Source organism: Oryctolagus cuniculus, chromosome 12, assembly GCF_964237555.1.
Source record: "Oryctolagus cuniculus chromosome 12, mOryCun1.1, whole genome shotgun sequence".
Lineage (NCBI taxonomy): Eukaryota > Metazoa > Chordata > Mammalia > Lagomorpha > Leporidae > Oryctolagus > Oryctolagus cuniculus.
The window spans coordinates 2,562,384-2,582,713 of NC_091443.1; the positions used below are offsets into that span (position 1 = coordinate 2,562,384).

General features: G+C 58.6%; 1 long non-coding RNA gene across 1 annotated transcript; it reads right to left on the reverse strand.

Annotated features, from left to right (window-relative positions):
- Nucleotides 1-3,686: 3,686 nt before the first annotated feature.
- On the reverse strand, nucleotides 3,687-11,850 carry LOC138844513 (uncharacterized). Its single transcript, XR_011380405.1, has 4 exons — nucleotides 7,735-11,850; nucleotides 6,109-6,738; nucleotides 5,751-5,829; nucleotides 3,687-4,987 (listed from the first exon to the last, which is right to left on the reverse strand). It is a non-coding gene; the product is annotated as an uncharacterized lncRNA (long non-coding RNA).
- Between the last annotated feature and the right edge of the window lie 8,480 nt (nucleotides 11,851-20,330).

The following is a 20,330-nucleotide window of genomic DNA, read 5'->3' on the forward strand; positions in this document are numbered from 1 at the left end:
CCTGCGGCGTGGGGCTTGCTGTGCCACAGCTGGGGAAGCTCTGGGCGCCCCCACTCAGGTGGGAAGGAGCGGCCGTCGATGGCGTTAAAATGCCCCTGCCTGAGGAATGTGACTTGGGAGCTGGGCTTTGCGGGCAGGGCAGAGGCTCAGCCCTGGGGGTTTGGGTGCAGGGCAGCTGGCTGCGGCTGCGGGCGCCATCCTTGCTCTCTGCTGCCGCCCCAGGGTGCCGAGGCCAGGGGGCGTTTCCAGCGGCCAGGGGAGGTCAGTGAGCCCCCAAGACAGCTCCGGGAGTCCCCCCAGCCCACAGACCTGTGGTCATCCATCAGGCCATGGGGCCTGTCACCTCTGGGGCAGGGGAGAGCTCGCCCTGCAGTCTGGAGCTGAGAAGGCAGCGTCTGGAAGTTGGTGGGAGGCAGTGCCCCCTCCCCTGCTCACTCGCTCGCCCGTTCTGTGGGCGTCTCTTCTCCTGAGCCCCCTCTTCCCTCCCCGCTCGCCTCAAGGGTTCAGACCACGCCGCGTGTCCACAGCAGACCCATCTGGAACGCTGGGCTCTGGTCTTCCTCCGTCTCTCCCAGTCCTGCTTCTGAGACGCGCTCGGCCCACAGAGCCCGGCTGCCCTCGTGTCCTGGGGCCTCCCCTCCCCACGGGCTGTGTGTCCTGCAGTGAGTGGAATGAGGATCCACAGGCCTGGAGGGTTAGGGAGTGAGCAGGGCCAGCGTGCTGAGAGCCGTGCCTGGAAGCCGGTGGGTGCTGGCCGTGGTGCTCGGGGGATGCCAGCTGCGGCTTCTCCTTGGGCGCCGTGCGATGGACGTGCGCGGTGTCTCTCCAGCATCGGTGACTCCTCTGAGCTTCGGTTCCTGGTCCACCTCCGGGCTGGGCGTCGCCCGACGAGGGTTGGGTGACACAGGGCCCAGCCCTCCTCCCAGCGCCCTGCTAACCTACCCGCCGCGCACAGCACAGCACTGGCCACCCCCACCCACGCGTCCTTTTCTTCTTCACACCTCCAGGCCACAACTCAGCGGCTGGCATCAGGGGACACTCGATCCAGGGCACGTCTGAGAAGTGACAGCTCCTCTCTCTGCACCTGGCTCGTGGCTTCCGTCCCGTGGCCGCTGGGCCGGGCAGTGGCAGGGAGGGGACAATGTTGACGATTTGCTCCGTGCATCGGTGAGTGGGAAGATCATGAGAAGTGATGACGGAGGCCAAGTTCACCAGCAAAGTGAGGCCAAAGGAGGCCCCGTCTCTCAGCTGAGCTGCCTCTCTGCCTCCCCCAGGGAGCGTCTGTGCACGCGAGACAAGTGGAACCTGGTATTCTCAGCCAGGATCGTGGCTCCTCTGTGATTAGATTGCTCCCGGGCCTGGGTGTGCATCCAGGTACCGGTCCTTTCCTCCCGCGAGAGGCATAGGAGCCGAGGCCGAGGCAAGAAACGAGCAGAGGCGGGGCAGAGAGGGAGCAGGGAGCAGGGAGCAGGGAGCAGGGAGGGCCCTCCCGCATCGAGGGGCTCCCCGCACGTCTGTGCAGGTCGGCACTCCGCGGCCACGGCAGGCGTGCTCCGGGAATGCACGTGACGGGCGCCGCGTGTCTCTCATGAGCCGGGAAGCACTTTCAGAACGTGAAGGTTCATCAACCGGCGTTTGCTCCTCCCGAGCCTGTGGTCCCGGGGCCCCCGTCTCCGCCTCCGCCCCCGCCCGGCTGCCTTCCCTGTGGCGACTCAGCGCAGACGTGGGGCCCGGGCTGCTCCCGTTTATCCCAGCGCTGCTGTGGCATCCGAGCAGCCGCTGGGACAGAACGGGGTTCTGCTTCTGCGGCACCGACGGCGGTGTCGGATCTCCTCGCAGAGCCCGGGAATTCCAACGCCTCAGTCCGGGACGAGGGGGCCACGCTGGGAATTCCAGACGCAGTGTGTGAGGAGCCACGCGCAGTGGCTGTGGAGGCTTGGAGCTCGCGAACCCAGGTGGCTGGTTCTCACTTTCGCCCCCACTCTCCTCTGCTTTTCCATGTTGCCCTCATTCCTCATCCCTGTTTGCCAGTGGTGGCCTCTCGAGCCCGATTTAGCCAGGGTGGCTGTCCGAGTGTGCAGAGTTTAACAGGGAAGGAAATAGCCTATTACACACGTTATCAGCGGAAGCCAGGAAGGGCCCGGGGACCGGACGCATCCCAGGGCAGAACCCGCGGGGAGCAGCCACCGGCTGGCGTCAAGATCTCACTACTCAGGAAATCTTCCAGCGACAGCACCCAGCATCCCTGCTGCCGCCTCGCCGTCCTGGGGTCCCTCCCTCCGGGTGCTGCCAGCGCTGTCCTGGGCCATGGCTGCACTCTCACGCTGGGCTGCAGCCGCTTTCCCTGGGGGTGGACACTGGGCCTCGCTCACTGGCCTATGCCAGCCCCTCGCTTGTGGGGAGGCTGTGCCCAGGCATGTGCCCGTGTGCGTCAACAATGAGAACCTTTCTGGGGTGCAGCCTTGGGCTCGCAGCACGCGATACATTCAGTGGAGATGGGGGTGGGCCTCCCTTGGGCAGGGAGAGTTTCCACTCTTCAGAGCAGGAATAGACTTGCCCAGGGGAGCTGTGGCTGCTCCTCCCGGGCTGTGGGTCCTGGATGAAGCGTGTTTGCATGTGCCGTCCTCATACCAACAGGGACGCTCGGTCTTCGTGGGGCCCTGCGCTCAACACCTGTGCCGATCGTCGGGCATCGGGAAGCTGCCTTGCTGCCACGGGCATCCTCCCTGGCAACGACCCTGGACATCCAGATGCCCCCCACCCCCAGCCACGGCTCGTTTCTCCAGTGGGGCGTGGTGCTTGCTCCCGGAGCGCTGGCGGCCCTTGGTGTACAGGGGTGAGGTGCAGAACCGGGGCTGACAGCACGGGAGCAGGCTCAGAGGGCGGGGCCTTCTGGGGCCCACCTGCCCATGGCTAGGACAAGGACACCTGCTCCGGTGACACAGAAGTCCCACGGGAAGCCTTCCTGCCTCAGCCGGCTTCAGAGCCAGCTGTCACCTGTGTGTCTTCCCTCAAGAGTGACAGGGTAACTCCGTGACTCCCAGGCTGGGTGTGGGCATGCAGGACCACTGTGTGCTGTCCGTATAAGGCCTGGAGCTCTCTGGGTACAAGAAGACGCCAGCGTGAGGTGGGGTTGTGGGCCTGCGCGTACTCTGGAAGCCTGGAATCCGCATATTGCACTTGTCCTGGGAGCTCGATCTGTTACGGGGGTACAGGCGTTAGTGGGGCTTACTCGGCAGCGATGGCCAGACGAGACTGGCAGATGGTCGTGGCCTGGGCACGGAGGAAGCACACACCACACAGGGCCACATGGGGACCCCCCCCCCGCCAGGAACAGAGTGAACGGGGCTGTGGGATCGGCTGGGTGGTGGCCAGCGGCTGGGTGGCCCTGGGCCCTGGAGCAGGGGTTCTGAGGGGGGGGGGCAGGGAGCTGAAGCTGCCCAGGAGGAGGCAGGTGCTGTGCCAGGCGCCCTGGTGAGATGGGGTCTTCTAGCACCTTCTCCCTGGGGACACGGGTGGGCGGGGGCTCGGCACTGGGCTGCCTGATGCCTCCCCGTGTTTCCAGACACCAAGGCGGCAGCGATCCCAGGCCTCAGCCAGGCCACCACGCGCTCCAGCTCCCGCGTTCTCACCGTGTTCTCACCGCGTTCCGAGGGACAGAGCCCGAGTCCTCCGGCCGCAAGGGGCTGCTACTATGGCGTTTGCCGCTGGGATTCACCCATGACTGGACGTTCAGTGTCGGTGGCTTGGCCAGGGAGCCTCTCGGAGAGCAAGTTCCTGGGCCGGGATCTGGCAGGGAGCCCGCCCCGGGATCTCACGCCCGGGGACTTCTCGCGGGGCCTCAGGACAGCTGCTCCCAAGCCAGGCCGGAGAGAGGAGGAGAGCAAAGGCCAGACAGTTCCCCTCTCCCCTCGCTGGCCCAGGTGCCCCAGGTCAGCCTGTTCCTCCGCATGAAGCCATCATCCACGGGAGGGAGTGAGGGCGGACGAAACGCTGTTCCAGTGAAGTGACGGGAAGAACAGTGAGAGTGGTTTTCAGGGAAAACCATGTGTTCATTAAAAACTAACAAACCAACCAAACACACTCAGCCCAAACCGATGCCACGAGACTCGGTGCAGAGAGACGTCAATTCAGTAAGGTTAGGGCAGGCTTGTCGGAAGCCGGGCAAGTGGAGGGCATTGCACCTGCTGCCGGGGTGGGTGGGTGGGCTGGGAGGTGGCCCTGTGGCTTCCTAGTGGCACAGGTGCAGCAGGAGGGAGGCGGGGACACTCACGGGGCTTTCGGGGCTGAGCCGGGTGATTTAAGGGCAGACCTGCCAGACGGTGACCCGGGCTGGGCCTGGGCGTGGTCTGTGGCCTCGCGGGCACAGCGCAGTGACCTGGAGTGGTGCTGAAGCTGAGTTGTGAGGCTCCGTGAGCGGCTCACTTACAGTTCAGACCACCAACTTCTGTTAAAAAATGAAGCCTTAACGGCCGCACGTCTCTGAAATCTGCCGTCCGAGGAGCAGGAAGGAGCGGAGGCTCAGTCTCCACGCGGGATGTTTTCCCACCGGCTTCAGCCTCAGCATCCCGAGGTTCGCGTTCCCTGGGTGCACAGACTGGCAGCTCCGGCTTCCTTTCGCTCCGTGCGGTCTCCCAGCCGAATGGAAACAGTCACGGAGTATTTCCTCCGCGCCCAACCCGAGAACATGTCTGTCTCCTGGGGTCTTAGAGGAACACAGGCTCCACCCAAATCTGTGCTGGCTTAATCCTCCCAGAAACAAGCGACTTCCCCTTCAGCGCTGACTTTTCAAAGTTGAATTTGCAATACTTCAGATGCTTCACTTCGACAGGATGTGCTTCCCAGAGCTTTGCCGCAGCCATAGGTCGGGCGGGGACGTGGCAGCAGCTTGGGAATCGCTGTTCTCTGACCGCAGCGTTTCGGGCTGGGCTCCACTGCTGACGGCACCGACGCGGCTGCTGCTGCACTGTTCACAGGCACACAGATCCTGGAGGGACGGGAAGAACGCAGGCAGATCACCTTCACACGTGTGTAGAGAGTGTGTGTGCGGTTGTGGTGTGCGCATGTGTGCACATGTTTGTGTGTGCATTCCTGTGTGCATGTGTGTGCATGAGTGTGTGTGCAGGTGTGTGTGTGCGGTTGTGGTGTGCGCATGTGTGCACATGTTTGTGTGTGCATTCCTGTGTGTGCATGTGTGTGCAAGAGTGTGTGCAGGTGTGTGTGTGCGGTTGTGGTTTGCGCATGTGTGCACATGTTTGTGTGTGTACACATTTGTGAGTGTGTGCATCCCTGTGGGTGCATGAGTGTGTGCAGGTGTGTGTGTGGTTGTGGTGTGTGCATGTATGCACATGTTTGTGTGTGTGCATGTATGTGTGTGCATGAGTGTGTGTGCAGGTATGTGTGTGCATTCCTGTGTGTGCGTGTGTGTGCAGGTATGTGTGTGTGGTTGTGGTGTGTGCATGTGTGCACATTTGTGTGTGTGCATGAGTGTGTGCATGTGTGTGGATGCATCATGGATGCATCATGGATGTAGCACAGATGTATCACAATGTATTTTGTTGCCTGCGCTTCCCACCCTTTCCCGAGACTGAGGCGTGGATCGGGTCCCACTGATGTTCAGACCTGAACCTCGCAGGCTCACGACCCCCACCTCTTCGCAGGTCTCAGCCTGAGTCAGTCTAGTGGGACCCGCGTGCCCCGCGGTTTTGTCGCCGGTAAATCAGCCCTGCTGTGCGCCACCCTTTCTGTACCTGGGAACAGCTCAGGCGACATTCCTGTTTCCTGGGCAGCCAGGGCCCCTGGTGCTTTGCCTGCTTCCTGGGGTCATCCCTGCAAGGTGGGGGTGAGGCAGGGCAGTCACCCACCGTCCACGGCCCCCCGAGATGCACTGGCAGCAAGCGGGACCATGGGGAGCAGCCGCGTCCCCCAGGCGCTCTGATCCGGGACGCAAGCAGCACCCGCCCCAAGTGGACAGCACACGGTTCATTTCAGGATTTTGCTCATGTACTTCTTGTATACAAAATCCCATCTTCACGTGTGTCTGTAAATGCATACATTAGATAGATATGTATAAAGTATCATTTCAGAGCTAAGAACAAAATCACTCACCTTATTTAAGAGTCGAGCCCCCGACAAGGATCGGAGCCCGCTGGGACCGAGGGGCGGGGCTCAGGTTCCGGGCCGCCCTGTGCACGGCGTAGGGCTCCGGGGAAGCTGAGGGCACAGGCAGTCCTGTCCCCGTGGAGAGCTTTTCTAGATCTGTTTTCCAGTCACTGTTTCCTGAAACAGTGGAGCAGCCGCTTGTGCGTCATCCGTAAGCGCCCTGTGTGCAAGGTGCCAGAGGAGTCGCGAATCTTTGCCTCTTTCCTGTTAGCAGGGCAGCTGTGACCCCAGGCAACAGGTTAAATGCAGTGCATCACCGATAATGCAGAACTGCTTTTCACTAAAACACACACATGAGCATCCGGAGATGGTTTACGTCAGAAAGTGAATACAGAGGTACATAAAAATAAAGCCTGTTCACCCATATCTATAGGAGAAATAAAAATGGCAGGTGCTGCGACCATCGTGGGCTTCAGCTTTCCATCTCACTTTCTGGGTGAGCTGTAACCAAAACACAGCCCCGGGGCTGGCGCCATGGTGTCCTGGGTAAAGCCGCCACCTGCAGTGCCGGCATCCCATGTGGGCGCTGGTTTGGGTCCCGGCTTCTCCACTTCCAATCCATTTCTCTCCTGTGGCCTGGGAAAGCAGTAGAAGATGGCCCAGGTTGGGGCCGGTGCCCTGGCTCACTTGGTTAATCCTCCGCCTGTAGCGCCGGCATCCCATATGGGCACCGGGTTCTAGTCCAGCTCTCTGCTATGGCCCTGGAGGGCAGTGGAGGATGGCCCAAGTGCTTGGGCCCTGCACCTGCATGTGAGACCAGGAGGAAGCACCTGGCTCCTGGCTTTGGATCAGCACAGCGCTGGCCATGGTGGCCATTTGGGGAGTGAACCAACAGAAGGAAGACCTTTCTCTCTGTCTTTCTCTCTTACTGTCTATAACTCTACCTGTCAAAAAAAAAAAAAAAAAAAAACAAAAAACAACAGATGGCCCAGGTCCTTGGGCCCCTGCATCCATGTGGGAGACCTGGAAGAAGCTCCTGGCTTCTGGCTTTGGATCAGCCCAGCTCCGGCCATTGTGGCCATTTGGGGAGTGAACAGTGGATGGAAGACCCCTGTCTCTCTCTCTCTCTCCCTCTCTCTCTCTCTCCCTGCCTCTCTGTGACTCTGCCTTTCAAATAAATAAATAAATCCTAAAAAAAAAAAAAAAAAAAAAAAGAAATGCAGTCCCCGAGAATTCCCTGCAAGGTCGTTGGTGTGGCTGAGGGAGCTGGGTGATGCCGACAGGTGCGCCCATCAGGAGAGATGGATGACCTGCTTTCCCTTGGTGGTGAGCAGCTGTAAACACTCACAGGACAGTGACACCACGTTGACGGGGAATGACACACAGGTGGGCGGGTGTGTGGATTCACCTGCCCGCCAGCTGCAGACCTGGAGGAAGAACCACCCACACGGAGGGGCTGCTGTTGGGCGTAATTTAAGTTAAATAAACAAAGTTAACAGAGCGACAGGTGGAGGAGGCGGCAGCGGAGGTGCCCCGCTCTCCCTCCCCGTGCCACCGTCTCTGCAGTCGGTGCCTCCCCCGCTGGATGCCGTGGCCCAGCCCAGCCGCCCACTTCTCCCCATGACATCACACCTGTTCATCCTGTCCAGCAGCTCCACACCCAGGGCCACACGGCAGCCACCAGCAGGCAGTCACGGTCAAGGCCGAAGGAGCAGGGTCTGGGTTCAAGTCTGGGGACTGGCCCTCCAGTCGCTGGAACAAACCCAGCCACCGTGGGGCTGTGTCCTGTCTGCCACCACTCCAGGGTCACACTGCTCAGGGACTGGCCCCAATCTCGGTCAGTCACAGAAGGACAGTGCTGCAGGAGGAGAGGGGCAGGGCGAGGCCCCACCCCGGGCTCAGGTCAGCTTTGCCTCACTCCCAGCCAGCTGCAGGGACCCGGAAGACAGCGCTGCCTCCTGCAGTCAGACTCATGCTCGCTCCGTGGGACAGGAGCAGTGGCAGGGACGGCCAGGTCCACGCTGTCTGCAGGAATGAGCATCCGGACGGCAGACGTGCCCTGAACGTGGAAGAGAAAACGGCACAGAAATGGCTTCCTGAAATCTCTCAACAGCGACCGTCCACATCCGGCGGCTGAGGGGTGCTGCTTCCGTCTCGGGGTCGTCCAGGCGGCTGGGGTTCCTGTCCGGTGGCTTATCTGTGACCCATGGTGGACGCTCAGCACGTGGCCTCCCTTGCTGGCTGAAAGATGGCTACTCCACTTCTCCCGACACCTGGACCACCCCTGCCCTCTGCCAGTGGAGACCCGCAAGAGCTCACGGACGAGAAGCGACTTGAGGAGAAAAGATGCAAAGTCAAAGCCACGTGCACCTGCTCTGCTTTGTCCCGGGCACCAAAACCTCGCCAGGAGGCCACGACCTCCAGGCACAGAAGCCGAGGAAGGGTAGCGGGGACTCCCAGGACTGGGAGGGCGTGTTTAATACACTATCGTGGGAGGCGGGGGAAGTTTGCAGCAAACATTGACAAGGGCAGAAAAAGAGAAGCAACTTTCAACCAGGAGAAAACAGGTGGACGGAGGAAAATTTCCCAGCCGCCTGGGCGGTTCAGGACGGGCAGAGAAGAGCGGCACGGAAGCGTGGGACAGCTGAGGTTCACCGGCTAAGGCAGCAGGAATCGACCCAAATGCAACAGTAATGGCGACTGGCAGGGCTACGGCAAAGCCTCCGTCAAAGAGAAAGACCGGCACGCTGGGGACAAACGGCATAGTCCAGTTGAGAGCTGTTTAGGGGAAACAGACCTTGATGGTAAAGTGAGGAGTAACGCCCGAGGGACCCCTGGCAAACAGCGGCTGACTCAGCCGTGGCCGGGCCGCCTGTGGGGACCTTGGGGCCAGCAGTACTCACAGGAATCAACTGACCACTGCGGGGCATCCAAGGCTGAGGTCACTGGCAGGACATTGAGGAGTGAAACTTCGAGAACTGGCATTTGTTTTTAAAATACATAGAAAAGCAAGTGTTGAGGAAACCACTGAAGAGCTGTGAGAGCCACCGTGGTCTGGGGAATCTGGCCACTCCCACGGGGGTTGCGAGATCAAGGAATCAGAAATCGGGGAGGACCCGGAAGTTTCCAGCAACACAACCCCCATGCTCAATCAGCGTCACGAGCAAGTGAAAAAGCCAAGCAGATCATCGCACGCACAGCCGCAGGGGCTGGGGCCTGCAAAACCAGCAGCCGTCCCTAGAAGCCCGCCCAATGTGACAAGCGCATGAAGCAAACAAATTGAAACCAGAATTTTAACTTGGGGTTGAATCCACTTATTTCCTGCCATGAAAGCGGGGTCGTTTGCAATGGTGCTTTCTCTCCAGTCCTTTTTCACGACGTTTGCAAACTTTCCGGCTCAGCACGTGTGCTAGACAGACAGACCCTCCCTCCCGTGCTCAGCACCAGCTTCACCCAGCTTTGAGAAAACAGAGCCGCCGAATGCCCTACGGTGGTCTCTGGGTGGCTGGAGCTCGTGTGAGGTCGTCCAAGTGGCCACCAAGTTGTCGCCCCCCGTCCCTGCCCCCAGGACTGCCTTCCGGTCCGTATGCCAGGAAAACGAGGGAAGCCGCATCTTCAGAGAACACAATGTACGCGGAGATTTGGGTGAGATCCGCTGACCTAGCACAGGCCTCCGTCGGGTTCCATGGCTGTATCCGGCTGTGTGAGGCCGCGTCGTTTGTAAAGGCGCTTATTTAGCACGGGGTCTGGAGGCCGGAGGGCCACCATCAGGAGCGAGCACCTGCGGTGAGGGCCCGGTGCTGCCTCCTAACCCAGGGAAGACGGGCGGCATGTAGAGACCAAGCACGAGGGGCAGCCCCGGGAGACAGGCGTCAGCCCCTCCAGTCACCTCCAGCAGACCCCTCCGCGCAACCCCACACTGTGGCAATCAGGGGCGACAAACCGTGTTCAAGTCCCAGCATCGTGAGCGACAGGCGCAGAAGCACAGGGTTCACCATTTACGAGCTCCAGCTGCACAGGGCTGTGGACCTACCGGGAGGCGGCAGCAGCCACGTGGTCCCTGAGCCCACGGGAATCCTGCTGGTCCAGTCCACCTACCAGGAAGATCGCTCTGCATGCATGTTCACAAGGAACACGTGCACGTCGCTTTTTGCGTGCTCTGCCTGGGCACCACGTGTTGCAGAAGCCTCTATCGTGAGCAGGCCCAGCCTCTGGGTGTCGCTTTAGAAATCAGATTCTCCTGCTTGAAATGGAGTCTTTGCCAGAAAACCTCAGACGGAGGGCCGGTTCCTACCTCACCGGAACCACAGGCCGGGAAGGTGTGCTGTGCGTTAGACAGAGCCGGCCGGGGAGAGGGCCAGGTGGTGCACAGAGGGGCGGCACAGAGGCCCCTCAGCCCACAGCCGGACGCTGCGAGAGCAGGCAGCCAGGGAAAGGCAAACCAGACAGAACGTGGGCTGCCGGGCGCACAGCGAGCGGAGGCGGCGGGAGAGACGCTGGCTGCCGCCCGTCCCGCCCCGCAGGTGCCTGCGGCCTTCCGCCCCCGGAGCCCACTTCTGGGAATGTTTTCTCCAAACAAACCCGCGCGCACAGTGTGGTTTATTCTCTGCCCACGTTTGTCACGGCAGAGAATTAGAAAGAGACCGAGTCTCACCCACGACGTCGAAGGGGGTTCTGCTCTCTGTTCCTCGTGTCGGGATTTTCCATTCGGATGCCGCGCTGTTTCCACTGAACCCAAGATCCCAGTGCCCGGGCGGACGGCAGGGCTGGGGCTCCCGCAGCGGCTTTTGGCGTGTTTGCTGTCACGCACGAATGACACGAGGTTTCCGCTGTCCTGACAGCAGGTCTGCTAACGGCTCTTCTTTCCACGCGTGGAGCCGGGTCTCGGCGGTGGCCGAACGGTCGGTTTTATGAGGATGCTCCGGGCCAGGAGGCAGGGGCTGCTCCTTGTCAAGGCCTGCACTGCCGACTGCGCTGCCGACGGCTCCGTTCTGCGTGGCCCCCCGCTGGCCTGGGTCAGCCTGGACTTCTGTTTGCTCCTTATCGCGACAGCACCGTTCTGCCTGGCTGGCTCCGAGGTTCACTGATTTTGTAACCGGAGCTCCGAGGGCAACTGTATTTGTCTTTCTCTGTCAACTGCGCTGTGCCCTTCGGCCCTCAGATTCCGTCCGTCTCACACCTGGCGGCTGCACTCACTTCCTTGCTTTGCTGCCATCAGAAATGTTTCTTTCCCATTTCTGCTCTTCATTCTCCCCTCCCAACTTCTTGTTAGGAAAATGCTCACAGCTGGGGAAAGCCGTCCATCCACTCCCTGGATGCCACAGTGAGCGTCTTCTAGGCCTGCTCTACTACATCTCCGTCTGTCCTTCCGTGCTTCTGTCCGTCAGGAGGATTCATGGTATTGACATATTTCAAAGTAAGACACCAGTACATTTCCGATAAATACTCCACATGCATTTCACCAACTAGAATCCAGTATTTTAATTGCCTTTTTTCTTTTGCAACAAAATTAACACACAGCAAAATAATTGTGCGATTCTGATAAACGCTTTTCTCCCAGGCAACCTACTCCCTACCAAGACAGCAAATGCTGACCTGGACTTCTCTCAGTCCTGACCCTGCCAGCCCTGCTCACCGGGGGCCACCACATTCGTAACCACAGATGGGCTGCTGGAGGACTCCATGGAAAAGCAGCCACAGAGCGCGTGTTGTGTGGCTTCTTCCACTCAGCCTGATGCTGTGGTCACCCGTGGTCCTCACCACTGCGGCTCTGCAGACGTCACAGGTGGACGCCTGAATCCCGACACTGGTTCTTCACGTACTTGCTGTGCCCGTGGTCACCGCGGCTCTGGTCGTCTTTGCTTTCTCTCTGAGTGACAGTGTGGAGATCCTGCTGCTGTCTTGTGGAATTTTTCAGAAGCACTTGCTGTTTTTGACAGTAGTGTAATGATGCTCATAAAACGTCATTTCCAAATGTGTGCTGTTAGTCACTAGAGACGACTGGATTTGGCGTATTAACCTGCTCTCCTGAAACCTTGATAAATTATTATTTCTGAAATCTTTCATTCAGGTAAACAACGCATCAGTCTTTTTCTGGATGGTGTATGTGGCTCAGACATTGCTTATAAAGCATGGAGTTATCCCAAGATTGGGAGTAAACATTCGTATTCTGTGACTATATTTGTAAGTTTTACATTAAGGTTTTCCTGCTGCCTGGTAGTTACGTGTGGCAAGGGCAGGACACAGTCTTACGGGAATCCAGAGCTGCGTGGGTAACCGTCCGGACACCGTTTCTGTCTTGGACTCGAGTTTGCTTTGCCGTCCTTATCTTACACGAATCTTCAGTGTAGACACAGGTGTGCTGATTTTTCTGCCTCTGACTTTGCTGATAGTTAGGGTGGCACTGTCAGCCACGGAAGTGAGTCTTCGAGAATGTCTACACTGATTCTGCTCACCGACTACTTCAGGTAAGACACAGGATAACAAGTTGTACAAAATATCCCACCAGGATTTTTATTGGAATTGTGCTTAAATTACAGATTAACTTCAGATAACCAATACTTTTTAAAAAAAATTTATTTCCTATTATTTGAAAGGCAGAGTTACAGGGAGGCAGAGAGAAAGAGAGAGAGAGAGAGAGAGAGAGAGAGAGAGAGAGAGAGAAAGAGAAAGAGAAAGTTTTGCATCCGCTGGTTCACTCCCAGATGGTCGCAAGGGCCGGAGCTGAGCTGTTCTGAAGCCAGGAGCCAGGAGCTTCTTCCAGGTCTCCCATGCAGGTGCAGGGGCCCAAGGACTTGGCCATCTTCTATTGCTTTCCCAGGCCACAGCAGAGAGCTGGATTAGAGGTGGAGCAGCGGGAACTCAAACCGGTTTCCAAATGGGATGCCGGCACTGTTACTCCACAGCGCCAGCCCGGTAACCAATACTTCTGAACACTGAGTATTTCCTCTCCAAACATCTTTGCGCATCCTTTTAAGGGATGTTTTATGACCCCAGTAGGACTTCCTAGTGTTCTTTGTGTGGCCTGGGCTGTTTCCAAGCTTCCGCCAGTGTGCTACAGCTGGCGTCGTGTTTCCATCTTTTCCCACTGCACCTCTGGGAGCCATTGAGAAGCAGTCGATGTCACAGTTTTCTCTCTGTTGAGTTCACAATGCCACTGAACGTAATTGAATTCCAATCAAGGAACTGCCGTGGAATTCTTGACTGGGCTGCCGGGTAATTGCCACTTTCAGAGAAGGTGGAGAGGCTGTGAGATCACGCCAGGCTTCCTCGGCCTGGAGAAGCCTTCTCCACGGAGCAGGGCGAGGCCCCGCCCACATGTCTGTTGCGATGCGAAACCTCAAGTCCAGGGTGCCCCGACAGCGGCCGGTCTCCCCAGCTAACTACTTTTCTCTTACCAAAGGGAGAGGCATGCAAGGATGAACCACACCATCATTCCGCGTTGCCTGGTGCACGCTCGTCTTTAGTTGAGTTTTTGAGGATCTGGCCTGGGGATTGTGAACTGAGTCACTGTAAACCCCCCCCCCCCATTTCTAGAAAGTAGCGATTTCGTGTGAAGAAGCGAGAACATAAGCGTTTAGGAAAATCTCAATACAGTGTTCATCGGAGGCCCTCCCAGGCGCGAAGCAGCGATGCTGATTTTCAGCTCACAGAGTCGCTGAATTTCTCCACTCCAACGTTTAAGCCAAATCCATTTTTCTGGTGTTATGGAAAGGATGAATAGACAGGAAAATGTCCCCACCTGGGCGCTTTTTAAAAATTAACACTAGAATTCAGAAAATGTCACCCAGTTTTGTAAATTGTCTCGCCGGCAGCCTTTATCCGCATGAAACTCAGCATGATGAGGTGGGGGCAGTGCCGGTGTCGGGGAGCTCCCGTTCTCACCGCCAGCAAGCACCTGGGCCGGGGCCGCTGCACACCTGTCCCCGCGTCCCCGCGCCCACCGCCCCGCCGGGAGGAAGCTCTTGGTCCCGGCCGCCCAACACTGTGCACGTTGAAAGCCCGTGAACAGAGAACGCGGTTCGCGACAACCACGATTCTTTACTTTCCCTGCTCTGGGAGTGAAGGCTGCCCGGGGATGAGATTTTGTGATCAGAATCAGAGACCCAAGATCTCTCTTGATTCAATGTCTCGTAAGCAGTCTACACTGGATCTTCCAGGCTGTCTCTCTAGTTCATTCGGGGTTTATCCAAGGCACCCTGAATGACGATCAGTTATTACCAACATTGTCTTGGGCTCCGGGATTCTTTTAAAGCTTGTAACTGAATTTTCAGTGCACTTCCTCCCATTTCCTTTCACTAAGGAGGCACCAGGTGGGTCCTGGTAGCGGGGACCTGCACTGCCTGTGGCCCTGGGTGTGTGTCCTGTTGACTTCCTGTCTGTGTTTACCTGGCACTCTCTCGGGTCAGTTCCACGCGTGCAGCTGCATGCCCCAGGCGCCGTCCAGCCCAGGGTGTGATCAGTCGAAGAGTGGGTTTCAATCCAGTAAGCCGCGTGCTAAAGTGCAGGGTGGCTTTGTGAAGAAACAGACTAAGTTTCAGCCTGGAGGAATTCGGCAGCCGTGGCCTGGCACCTCTGCAGGTGGCAGCGAAGGCTCCGGACCAGGCAGTAGCTGGGCTCCAGACGTGGAAATCCGATCTGCATCGGGCAGTGCCTGGGAGCTGAGGGGCCTGGGGATTTTGGCCTGGGGACTAAGGGACGGTCCGGAGAGGTTTTCAGCAGAGGACCAGCCTGGAGCGCCAGGTCCCCTGGGACCACCCACAGCACAGATCAGCCGGGCTGGGTAGGAAGCGGTACTGCCCTCCCGGTGGGAGCCGGCGACTAGATGGGGAGACAGACGGTTGATGGAGGCCAGCAGGTGGTTGGGGAGGAGGGACAGGCAAACTGGCAGGGAGTGTTGGCCATGGGACAGGCTAGCGGGTTGATAGATGGCCTGTGGGCTCCTGAGCCTCGCTTGGTGGTGATGTTTAAGAGCACGAGGCGGACTTGTCGTGAGGAAAGCGTTGTCTCCGGTGAACCCCAGCGGCCTAGCTCAGCCACGGGTCAGTCGGCGGGCGCGGCCTCCAGTGGTTCCGCTGCTTCCTTCCCACTGTGCCCACCCTGCCTCCCTTGTCCACTCGCAGCCGTCTCTGGATGACGGATGATTGCAGGGCAGGCAAAGGAGGCCGCTTCTCCGCTGGATGAGAGGAGGCTAATCTGTCCCTGAGCAAGGCCTGTTCCAGGCTCGAGGAAGGCAGAGCCTCCGTCATGGCCTTCATCTTCAACTTCCTCTGCCTGGCCATAATGCCGAGTCGGGGCAGTGGGGGCAGGGAGGGCAGGGGCCCCGCAGCCTCCCGAGGGCCCCTGCCGGGGACGCTGGCCCAGCTGGCTTGTGCTTGCGCAGGGCTCGGACTGACCATGACTGCTGCGAGTGGGTGAGGACCGAGAGCGCCCCAGGGCAGCGGGAGGCCACTCTGCAGCTGACCCCTGGGGGGCGGGGGAGGGGGCGTTGCCATGGTAATGCTCCACGTTCTGAAGCGATGCTATCAGAGAGCAGAGGGAGGTGGGCTCAGCACGTGTGAGCAGTTCAGCGCTCCATGTTGGCCTTTTCCTCTCTTTGTCCACGTTGGGCCTGAATATCAAGAAATGAAGAAGAGAGGGGTGGGAAAGAGAAGGCAGGAAAGAGGCGCAGGCGCATGGGACGCCCCCACCCCATGGGAACCCCGGCTGGAGCCCCAGCTCCCCACTCCCCTCCAGCTCTGGCTACTGTGCACCTGGGAGGCGGCAGGTGATGGGTCAAGTACTGGGCCCTGCCACCCACAGGGGACACTGGGATTGAGCCCTGGGTGTTGGGAGCATTTGGGAAATGAACCAGTGGATGGAAGATCTCCGTCTCCGTCTCTCTCTGTAGGCCTCCCCACTTTCCAAGTAGACAAAATCTTTAATGAAAATAAATAAATAAAATCTTTATAAAAGAGAGAAAGGGGGATGGGGAGGGAGGGAGAGAAGGAAGGAGGGAGACTCCGCTGTCCGTGTCCAGGGGAGATTTCCCAGGGAACAAGAACGAGCGGCCTGTGGCTGAGGCTGAGGGAAGGAGGCGTTGACCTTGACGCTCCATGAAGCTGGTGGACAAGTTCGCTCAGCTCCTCTGGCTGGCCACCCTGTGTCAGCGCGCGCCGTGCCCCGCGTCATGAGACAGCCGTCCCCCGAGACAGTCAGGCTCTTATCAGCTGAACACAGACTCCGCCGTTCTTGGCGGTGACGTGCTGTGGCTGGCATCAGGAAGCACCGGGGCTGGGATGGCACCACCACGCAGCCGCTGTCACGGCACCACCACGCAGCCGCTGTCATGGCACCACCGCGCATCTTTGAATGCTGTTCTCACAGGTTTCAATTCCAGTCTGTCCAATTCTGCTGGTTCTAACGCACTCCCCATCCCCTGCACCCCTCCCCCCGCCACTGCACCGGGGGCCTGTGCTGAGCTCCCATGTCTTGGAGGGTCCCCCCACTCATGGTCTTACGATGTCACGGCTGCTTGACATAGTGGCCGAGGACTTTTTCTTTTTTCTTTCTTTCTTTCTTTCTTTTTTTATTTTTTTTGACAGGCAGAGTGGACAGTGAGAGAGAGAGACAGAGAGAAAGGTCTTCCTTTTTGCTGTTGGTTCACCCTCCAATGGTCACTGCGGCCAGCGCACCGCGCTGATCTGAAGCCAGGAGCCAGGTGCCTCCTCCTGGTCTCCCATGGGGTGCAGGGCCCAGCACTTGGGCCATCCTCCACTGCACTCCCAGGCTACAGCAGAGAGCTGGCCTGGAAGAGGGGCAACCGGGACAGAATCCGGCGCCCTGACCAGGACTAGAACCCGGGGTGCCGGCACTGCAGGCAGAGGATTTGCCTAGTGAGCCGCGGTGCCGGCCCTGAGGACTTTTTCAAAACTGGAGTCGGATCGTGCGGTTCCCTCTGCTCAAGGCATTTTAGTGGCATCTGGAAGTCTTGCCTGGGATAAGAACCCAAACGCCAAATTCTAATCCTGTCCCGCGAGGCCCCGTGTGGCCTGGCTCCTGTCTGCCTGGGCCTCACTCTCTCCAGGCGCACGCACTAGCCTCACCACACTTAGGGGCCACAACGACCCAGGCTGACATATTCCCAGAGCCCTTCTTGCTGAGATTGCCACGTGGTTTCTGCCTTCATTTTGCAAAGGGTTCGTTCACACGCCTCTACCTAAGAGAGACTTTATCCGGCCACCCTACGTCTATTAACCCAACTGTGCTTTAGCCTGCTTTGCACGCCTCCGCTGCAGTAACTTGCGTTGTGCCCTGAGACTGTCTGTGGTTCTCCGTCTCATCTCCACCAGAAAGCGATACCCACTGCACTCCGTGTTTCCTTCGCCCGCTGCTGTATTCCTGGAATGATGTCTTCCACCTAGTGGGCCCGTATTAAGTATTTGTCACGTGCACTAATGAATCAAAGTGTCAGACATTATGCCAGTACCCTCCCTCCCTGGCATCTCTGACTCCAGCCCCACCGTGGAGGGCCAAGGTCCAGCCTCACACAGCGTCAGAGACGTGAGGACCAGGGCACTGGTGGCCAAGTGCTCGTGCGTCTCTGGGCACCTGCTGGTGACGCTGGCATTTCTTCCGGAGCTCCTCACCTGCTTCCTGGGCCCCGCAGGTCCCGGTCACAGACTCAGCACTGACAGTGCCCTCCCTTTAGGACAGTCCATCCTGGTGAGCGACGGCACCCAGCACACAATGCCCACCTCCTTCCCTTCTGCCGGAGGATTGGCCCCCACGGGAGAAGCCGCCACCTCCTCGCCACTGAAGAAACTCCCACCCCCGCCAAGAAAACCCACTCCCTGGCGCTCGGGAGGCGAAGGGGCCAATTCTGGATGCTGGCTGGGACTCTGGAAGAGAGCGTAGAGAGGATCAGGATCAGAGGCTGTGGCCAGAGCTCGCGCAGAGGCCAGGGTTTTCAGAAATTCACCCTGGGGACACGAGGGTGGTTCTGGGGCTGTCACGTAACCACTAACAGACACCAGGACCCCGAGGACCTACGTCTGAAACAATGGACCTTGCGTGAGATCACATTATCTCGTTCAGCACTCAAAGCTGGGAACGCTTCCAACAGCAATCATCTCCACGGCTCCAGGGAGTTCAAGAGATGGCGCTGAAGTGCAAAGCGAGGCATCACCCGGTTTTTTCAGGGCCAGCACACGCATCTACGGCTTCCTCGTAGTTTGCAGCAGAAGTCATCAGAGAAACCGCTATGCAGCCTGTCTCCCCAGGAGAACTCTCTATCACCGGCTCCTCCAAGGCCAGGAGGAGCAGAACCATCCCAGCTCTTGGGAAAAACTGCAATGGGACCGTGAACAATTCACTGTGATCACAGCTGGGGCTGGAAGACAAAGCTGAGTGGTGGCTGTTTGGTCCCGTGCCCACCCTAATACGAACCAAGCATAGCTTCAATTTATCCTATTTTGAGTAAAAACACACGGAGTTAAGACAGACAAAGATGTTGAAGTCAGAAAGACATTGATTTAAATCATGGCCCCTGCATTTGTTATTGTATCTTCTTGCGTAAGGTCCTCACCCCCCGCCCCCAGCTCTGCCACCTCGTCTTAAATGCAGTGCCAGACCCCTCACCTGCCGGATGTTATCAGGATCAGGTTAAAGGGCCGTGGTCAACGTGCTGACCGCAGAGTCTGCCGCATAGCCCACACTCCAGGTGAGCTACACCTGCTGTCCACTGCTACCACAGTGACGCGGCGACACGGGCCACCCTGGAACTCACCGGCCGGCCACAGTCTCCTGTAGGCTCTGGGTTACAAGTCTGCAGAATGCTTGTCGCGGTGAGTCTGAGCGGACACCTCTGCTCCAGCTGGTGGGTTGGATGAGATTGGCTCCAGGCCCCTACTCCAGGGCCAAGAGCCACCTGGGCCTGCTTTTCAGGGCAGTAGGCAACCCCGAAGACACATGCACATTCCAGGCTGCTGTTTGCACGATGCTGGTCACATGGCAGCCCCACACCCCTGCGGTGGGGTGAACTCCACCGTCTGGGACAGGGAGAGAGTCATCTCCAACATTACACTGTAGCCTTGTCTGTTATGATAACGAGTGGTAGGTAAAACAGTGCTCATCGGCTCCTTCCGCTGATTCCGTTTGATTGCCAAGTCCGTGTGGGGGACTGTCTTCGTCATTCGCCCAGGGAATGCTAAGCTTCCCTCAGCCGTGCTTGACTTTGATGTGTGGCTTCCGAGGTGGTGACTTCAGTGGCTGCAAACCCGTTGCATCAGCTCAGGAAAACCCAAATCAGAAACCGGATGAGTGGGCAAGGCAGCCCCCTCCCTTGCTGGGGTGACGACCCCGGTCGCGGTGCCGGGCCTCCCTGCACGGCTCAGCTTCGGTTTCCTGACCTGGGCAGGGGGCTGCTCGCTCACTTCCTCCTGCTTCACTACGTATTTTCCATATGGAAAGGATGTTTGCTTTACACCACGCGGCGTCGTGCGTTTTACGTTAAGCGGAAAGGCATCTACTCAATGCAGTCCATTGCTATTTAACTTGATGGGAGTCCGGGATCAAATGCCAAGTTCAGTTCAGCCATGGAACAGCTGAGGGACGGTGGAAGCAACCCACGGAATGTGTTTCCCTGGCCCTTACTCCCATGGGACGGGCCACGTCAATGGACTGCTCCACATAAAACCTGGTGCCCGTCTAAGTATTTCCTCCTCTGATGGTAAAAGTGGAGCACGTACGTAGGGCGGAGCTGGGTCTGAGCTACGAAGGGTAGAAGAAGCTATTTGTCAGGTGTGATCCGGAAATGCAACCTTCCTGCTGCCTGCCCCTCATTTTGAAGGCTGAGGGAGGCAAGGGGAGGACCATGAGCCACCCCGGAGGGCAGTGATCACGACCACACAAGCGTCAAACAAAGACACATCTTCCCGCATTTGAGCATCTGACGTCCACCTGCCGGTACAGTCACACGTAACCCGCAAGGTGTGTGCTGAAGCAACGACATGAAACCCTATGTGGGGCAGGCAGGGAAGGGTCCCCCGCTGGAGGCTGGTGATGTCAGTAAAGATCCCGGGGTCGGGGGGCAGCTCGTTCCTCCGCGTCTCTTAGTGGGGAGGGGTGATGGAGGGAGAGCGATGATGACATTCGTGGCTGGCAAGGAGCGTGCATTCCACTGACATCAAGAGGATGCAGCCGGGGAGGTGGGCATAGCCCCAGGTATTCCGCAGCTGATCCGGGATGGT